The sequence below is a fragment of the Nipponia nippon genome, unplaced genomic scaffold, assembly GCF_047370975.1.
Source record: "Nipponia nippon isolate SJK-2023a ecotype South Korea unplaced genomic scaffold, ASM4737097v1 scaffold_12, whole genome shotgun sequence".
Taxonomy (NCBI): domain Eukaryota; kingdom Metazoa; phylum Chordata; class Aves; order Pelecaniformes; family Threskiornithidae; genus Nipponia; species Nipponia nippon.
In genome coordinates, this window is record NW_028262313.1 from 16,427,313 (window position 1) to 16,435,209 (window position 7,897).

Here is a 7,897-nt window from a genome sequence, read left to right on the forward strand (position 1 = left end):
TGACTGGCTGGAGTGGCCCTTATTCAGGAACTCCATCCAAGCATCTCCTGCAGAGAATGAAACCATCAGCTGTCCTCAAAGAAGTGCTCCACACCGCAGCAACGTGGAACGGTGAGTCTTGCGTCTTTGGCGAGTCTTTCAGGGTGATGGGATCTTGGATTTTAACATGTTGAAAGCATGGCTAGGAGTTTAAATTCCAGCATATCACCTTATGAAGCAGGATACAGTCCAACATACTCTTCGGAGAGGTAGGCTTGAAGCTTTTGGCAACAATTCTGCTCCTTTTTAAGGCTCTAAGAACACTCGATAGGTAAGCAAGACATGACTCTGAAAGTGCAGCCACAGTCTGAAATTGGCTGAGGTCTGCAGTCTTCTATCTTTCAAAAAGATAGGGTTTTTTTTTTTCTGTTCTGTCAGTGTCAGAGCCTTGCCCACAAAATAAGCAGTCCTGTACCCTTGGAAATTAGCAATTGGGTCCACCCAGAATGATGAGGTCGTTTTAAAAAAGGGGAAGATTATCTTTTATGTTTAAATTGGAGTCCTTTTGAAGGCTGTCCTGCTCTCTTGGTTTGCCAACTTTTATTTTGCATTCAGCTCATGTTTTGAAGATTTTCTGTGAGGATAACAGGAAAGAATTGAAGGAATAGAAACTTTCAGCTTTTGTTTAAAAAGAAAATGGATAACTGTCTGTCTTGCAGCCTCTTGATTTTTCTGCAGCTGAAATTCTCGGAAACGTTGTGATTTAGTATCATTAGTGATGACTATTGTCTAGAAGTGATGACTACTGGTTTGGGATCCTCTGGGTTTTAAATAAAATTTGGAGATGTCTTGGGTGTCCCTTCTCCTATCCTCCCCCCCATTAACTAGTACTGAATCTCAGTAAAATTGAGGAGACGCCTCAGTTATGAAAACGCTAAAAGGTAAGAAGGGAGTGCAAAGTCTATTGATGATCATTCAGGCTGCAATTTGTCTCCCAAAGCTTTGGGAAGCGTCGCACCCCTTCTCTCTGTGGCACTCTGACCTCCTCTAGCGGTGGCTGGGCCACAGAGAGCCTCTGACGGCTGCCTGGCAGGGGGGAGCCTCTGGCCTGGGGTGGGGTGACTCTGGGATCTGGAGTGGGATCTCTGCTGTCAGGGATCCGCTGGTGTTGGAGGTTTCCAATTCCCTCAGATTCAGCTGAGTTTTCACCTTCTGCCTTGATTTTTTTCCTTTGGATAGTGCCAGGGGCTCCTTGTCAGTGTGTGTCACTCAGAGGAGCCAGAGAGACGTGACAATGGAAGTCTGACAGCTCCTATTAGCCATGCTTATTTTTAGTCTGGGTTTCTAAAATATGAAACCAGCAAAGAACAAATACCAAGAGGGGTTTTTTTCTTTCTTCCCCCTTTCTCTTTTTAAAATGCAAACATGGGGAAAAGAGCCAAGTTTCAATTTGTCCCCAAATTTACAGTCATCTTTCTGTAACTGTGGATGCTTGAAAAATCAAGAGTAACGCCGCAAAGAGGAGATCTTGGTGTATCTCCTTCTCCTCATTGTCTTGGCTCACTTGACCCTGTTGGGGATGTGCCCTTTCATTGTATGCTGCTGTTGGGCCTGCGAGGGCAAACAAAGGGAATGAGCTCTGTATAAGCCCACGGCTCGATCAGGGACCAGCTGAATTAGCTGGACCAGCCCTTGACTCAGCGTGGCTGCGTGAGGATGCAGCTCTAACGTGCCAGGGTACCCTGTTTGCCTTTGGCCAGGAGCACTTCTTGCCTTCAGTCCATGTGTTGCGCGGAGGGTGCAGTCGGTGGTGGGGATGCTTTGAGTGACTGAGGAATGGGCACAGCCTTGCTGGTTTGAGGGGAGAGAAAAACTGTACTAAAACTTTGAAGAGCTACTGAATCGCATCCCACTACAACAGGAGGGCAAGTGATGGTTTCTCCTGTGGTCCCTTTCACCAGGCAGAAAGCAAAAAGGTGCAGTCCAGTGGTCCTCACCACAGGCTCTGGCGTGCTGTGGTGTTATCCCTGTTTTACATCCAAGGAAGTGGAGATGGATTTAATCAAAATCATGCAGAGCAGAAATGGCAGGACTGGATCTGGGGGGAGCTCTGCCCCCAGTGCATTGGACTCTGACTTTCAAGATTAATAATTAAGGACCAGCTCTGAGAGGGTGGTACATAGTGTATTTCTCTCTTAAACCCCTAATGCCCTTCCAATTGCTGCCCTGGAGTGGTTTGTTTGTCAAAGATCTTTCTAGCTGGCAGTCCTTTCTCCTGCCTCTCTGTAAAAACTCAGTGCTTTCCCTAGCCAGTGAAGGCATCGTTGTTTTAACAGCATAAATGTCTCCTGAGGCTTAAGCAACTGTGTAATTTTTTTTTTTTTGGCTGAATTTCTTTGGCTAAGCCTAGGTGAAATGTTTGATTTATTATGTTTTAAAAAGTAAGGGTAGCTGCTGGATTTTGCTACTGTGTTTTCTTTTACCTCGGATGATTTTTACACTGCAGAAATGCTGGAAATAACAAGAATGCAACAGATTTCAGCTGTATATATGACTATAGGGAAAACAGTTTAGTATGCTGCATGAAAATGAGGGCCTTATTCTGCTTTTGCTTCTTTAGCATTGCAACTCAGGAAGAGATTTAACACAAGACCAGACGTGAGGTAAAGACCCTGAAAGACCCATGGAGTCTTTCAACATCTGCCCTAAAAAGGATCCGTCATGATTTGGTGAGCATGGTGGAGGTACTTGGATAAAGTCCTGTGCCAGCTGAACTCACCCCAGCCAGCTCAGCAGACCCAGGTGGGGGAGGTTCGTTGGGCTGGGGTTATAATTTCTGTGATGCACTGCTTCCCCCTGGCCCCAAGTTCCAGCTTTTGGGGGGCTTTTAAGAGCTTTAGTGGTCTTACAAAAGTTAAAAACCAACCAAACAAAAATCAACCAAAACAAAACCCAACCAACACCTCCCCCCCACCCCACCCCCCAAAAAAAAAAAAACGAAACAAAAAAACCAACCAAACCCCAAACCAACATCAAAACAGACTGAAGGTTTGGAGCCAGCATACGGATAGATGTATTTTTCAGAAAATTCATGGTGGGCTTTGGGTGTGTGAGATTTGGTTATACTGTCAAATTGACTTCATGTCTTAAAACTACACTCTTCCTAAGCTTGCATGGTAGTGGTGGTTTTGGTAGCATTGGATAGAGCTGAGAGCTGATACCTTTGAGTCCCTGCAGCCAGCATTAAGCAGACCAGAATTGTCTGGGTTATCTGGTTCCTAAACTACCCCATCACCCTGTATGGATGTGTGAGGATTTTGGCTTTGCTGCATCAGTCTCTTTGAGGAGAGCAAAAGGGAAGATTAATTCTCCTAGAAAAAGCTTCCTCTGCTTTGCATCCGTATCAATTTCAGTGAATTCAGATCTCTTTCCTTTTCTTGGGAAAGTGGAGGGAGTGTTTAAACTGAAGACTTACGGAGCATGGCAGTGCTGGGCAGTTTTCTAAGCCCCAGGCAAAAACTAAATATCGGCATATTTCAGGCTGTCTGGAATATTTGAGGAACTTCATTTTTATCTTAGAGCAGTTTAAGGCCCTGAAGAGAAATACAAATCTCATCCTTCTCCCTATGAAATAAACAGGAGCAAATATGTATTGTTGCCGCATTCTAGTACTTTTTTTTGCCATCCTTTACCCCACTATTAAATACTTCTCAGTTTGATTAATCCTTGGAGTGCAGAGAAATTTGTGTTTAATTCTATTGTGATCACCCTGTCTGATCACCCCTCCAAAACAGGCAATAGGATTTTCTTGAATGAGTTTGTTTGAACGAGGGTGCTTTTCTAAACAATTTGCTTTGTCTTCATTGAAAAACTAGTGATGGATCTGCATTGCTGTCACCTGTGGTGAATGACTGACTTCCAGCCTAGTCAGACTGTGTTTAACTTCAGTTTCTGTTAGGCCTTTGCTAGACTGGGAAACTCTTATCACAGTTTGGTTCCCACATAGGTGTGTATGAACCTGTGCTTTGATAAGCTAATTAGACAGAGGTCTCTCACTAAAATGCATCTCCCATCCTTTAATCAGCTGTGTGACTCTGCTCTCAGCTGCTCCGAATTTAAAGAGGTATTTTCTGTTCCTGCTCCTCTGCCTGTTTCCTCTCCCTTGCTGTGCTCTGTGGTTTGCCTTTAAATATCTTTGGGGGTGGGACTGTCTGCGTGTTTGTACATTATTGAGGACCTGGGAGGGCCTCTGGGTACTGCCTTAATAAATATGTTAAATAATAAAGCCCAGAAGAGATGCTGCTTTAAGAGTATCTGGGTGTACCAGTGGAGAAACCGATAGCAGATCCTGTTAGTCTCTCCCCTTGCTTAGCCAGCTGGGGGCATGGGAGATACTTTAAAGACCCACTGTGGCAAAATCATCATCATATTTCCTTTATAAATATATCGATGGTTAGAATCTGTGGCCCTTCAATGTTATGTTTTTTTCCTTGAAAAATGCTGCTGCCGCCTTCTTGAAAGCTGTGAGAGATCCCCAAAGCTTGCCAGGCAGAAAAGCTCAGGGAGCTCTCAAAGGATGTTGCTGCTTTTCCCTCTAACCTCTTACAGTCTCTACCTTTCCTCTGTTCTTTTTTTCTTTCTTTGCCAGTAAGGCGCTGTGTGCAGTCTTCTGTGAACCTTTGTGGGCCAGATTTCTCCCAGGTGCCTTTTTTCCTCCTCAGTAGCTGCGGAAGAGGCAGTGGATCTGAGGGGGAGATGTGTTTTATGATTTATGACACTTTATAAAATGCATTTCGCAGCAGGATTGACAGAGATGGAGACTGAAGTCCACCCAAGACCGGGGATGGACCTGCCCCTGGTGACTGTCCCTGTGCCTCGGAGCTACCTGTGGAGTAAGTGCAGACCTCTGCTCGCTCGGTCCTTGCTTCCCTGCTCAAACTGTCTGCAGCAAGAGGGGGGGTTAGTGCCAAGCGAGCCCAGGACCTCTCTGCTGAGAGCCGTTTTGAGTGCAGCGGTTCGTTTTACATCACTGGTATCTCTCCAGAAGCCATGGGAGGGCTTATGCATGTGACTGGGCTCCATTATCCAGCTGTTGATCTAAAGCCAGGCTTATTTTGACAACCTACCTCCTCCTCCCTGGGCTGCCTCCTGATGGCAGGGGTGTCAGCACAGTTTCCCCGCGTGAGGGAGCTGGGCTTTATTCTGCGTTCCCCTGGCACTCGCGTGCTCGGTTAGATACTTCAAACAGGGCTCTTTCCCACGGTTCTCCGGCACTGGTCTCTGCCTCTGCCCCTTTCTTGCCTGTAGCCTCAGGGCTGCAGCTCTCCAGCCATCTATTTATATGGCCCTCATTTGTCTTAGTCTCTTTGGCACTTATATGGCTCCCATTGGCCCAGGACCTGAATGCCTCCCAATCTTAAATATATTTATCTTCACACATGCAGACACACGCATACCTGTGAGGTCAGGAAGTACCATTGCTCCTATTGTACAGATGGAGAACATTAAATGGTAATTGGCTAAACTGGGAGCAGGTGGTGGTGGTGATGGAAGAAGGCTGCTTACACATGGTACGGAAAATGGCATCACAAGAAATGGTTCATCAGCCACGGTGCAGCGATGGGAAGGCAGGTCTCCCCACTCATATGTGAATGTTGTAGCCAGTGGATTATGGGGTCCCAGTCATGCCCTATCCCTGTTGTGGCCTCTTCAGTCTTGAATCTTGTTTTTAAATATTTTTGTCCCAGTGATACAATTTCAGAGGTAAAAGCTTCTGTGGAATTGCCCAGCCAGGGTGGAGATGGAGGTTGGAGTCCTCTTAGTCTGACAGTGAAAGCAAAAGGTCTTTTAATGGCAGGATCCTTCCCCTCTTGCTCACTGGGTTTGCTGTTCTTGGAAGGGGTTTGACCCCCTCTTTGCAGTGGCTCCAAGGTGAGGATGGGCCCAGCAGTCTAAAACACAACCATCGGCTCAGGGTTTGCTTTGTTTTGCTAGAGCACTCTGAGCAGACTGTCTGCTGGGGTGGGGATTTTTGGCAGCTCATACACAGTGACGCTATTCCTTGGCAGTAGCTTTCTGTTAGCATTTCCCAAAGATGGCAGTGCTGCCAAGCATACCTCCAAATGCTTCGCAAACAACGAGCAGTGTCTTCGGTATAGAGACAACGCTTGTTGCATTTCAGGAGCTAAATCAAAACCCATTGGGGGTCAGCGGTAATCCTGTTCTTTTGAAGTCAACGCTGTCTTCTCCTGCGCTTAAAGTTGAGCGAGTGCAAAGCGTCTGGCTGAGCAGGAGCAGGAGCCGAAGCCCCATGCCTGGAGCCGCTGTGTGTGAATTGAGGGGAGAAGTCAGGTGGCTGGTGCCTGGGCCCATGCCTGGCCAATCGACCACCGTGCTTAATTAGCGTGGCAGCTGTTCTCCGTTAGCAATGCTTTCCTTAGGCGCCTGCACTAATGTTCTTGATAGCAGCTAAGGAGAAAAAGGAGGAGGAAATTGCATCTATATTTAATTAATACTGCATTCATATTTTATTGCGGAGAGCCCTTAGGTGCAGGAAGATTCTCAGTGAGAACAATTGCTTTTGAGTGCTGGAGCCATTATATGGTGCTGAGGAGGTGAACTTTGGTTTTAAAAAAAAAAAAACCAAATTCCTTCCAGGGTAACTTGGGAAAGCCCAGAAACCCTCTGCCACTCACCTCCCAACCTCAGGCTGAAAAGCAAGTGGCAAATTTGCTGATAATTTATATTTGATTAGCTTTAATATCTTCTAATACTGTGAGTGAGAGAGGCTTGGTGGGCTGCAGACAAACATGGGGCTGATTATTTTTTCCTTTTGATAAGCTGCCAGGCTTGGAGAGGTTTCCTTTTTGATTCTCTGAGCTTACTCCCCTCTTCCAGCTGCGTGCTGTGTTCCTTCTCTTCTGGCTCTGAATCCCAGCAAGGAGATGCAACGTGTCGTTAAAATGGCCGTCACGTTCCCATCCTGCATGGTTGGATTGCTGTGGCTGATGGCGGGTCCGAGGCAGAGAGTGAGGCTGGCAGGGTTGGCCTTGGCAGCCGGTAGAGGCGAGAGCATGATGGCCGTTTGCTGGCGTGGCCTTGGCTGCTTTCGAGGCCACCTCAAGGCATCGCTTGCTGGGCGTCTGGGTGCCATGCTGCACTGAGGAAAACGGAGCAAGCTGGCGGTGTTTTGAGGTTGGCCTGAGCGTGGCCGAGCAGGAGGTGCAGCAGCGAAGGAGCACGTGCCCTTCTCGCTGGAGGCCCCGATCCTGCACGTGGATGGGTGGCCGCTGCCGTCTCCTGCTGCAGCAGTAAGGCAAAGGCAGGGCGTGCTCACTGACCTGCTGTCAGCACTCACCCCTCCGTCCTCATTAGGAGCAGACTTGGGCCAGGAAGGAGGCATTTTATAGTCCAGTCAGAGAAACATAAAAACTAGCCTTTGAAAGACTGTGTGTTGTAATAGCCTGAGCCTCTTAAAAAATTATGTACACACCCTTCACGCACCATTAAGCATCATTGTTTCATTTAGTTAGCATGCGCTATAGTTCTGCTTGTACTTTGCAAAACACGTTACATCTATTCCTCCAAAATGTTGTTATACTCTGTGGTTTGCATTATAATAAAAATATGCAAACAATTATTGTCCAAACAAAACTAAATATGATTTAATTTTTAAATCCTCCTCCTTCTCCTTTCAGTGATTCCACAGTTTTTCCTTGGTAGTGTCCAAAATTCAGAGAGAGGAAAGCTGAAGTCAGAAGTGTTTACAGAAAGGAGCATTTCTGCCTTTCTACAACTACAAAAGAAACATTTGTTGCCTCAGATAACTCCTAAGCAAACTGCTGTCAAAACAATTAGTGTTATTTTTCTATTATCCTCCTATTTGAGAGTAAATAGCCATTTCATGAATATGTTAATT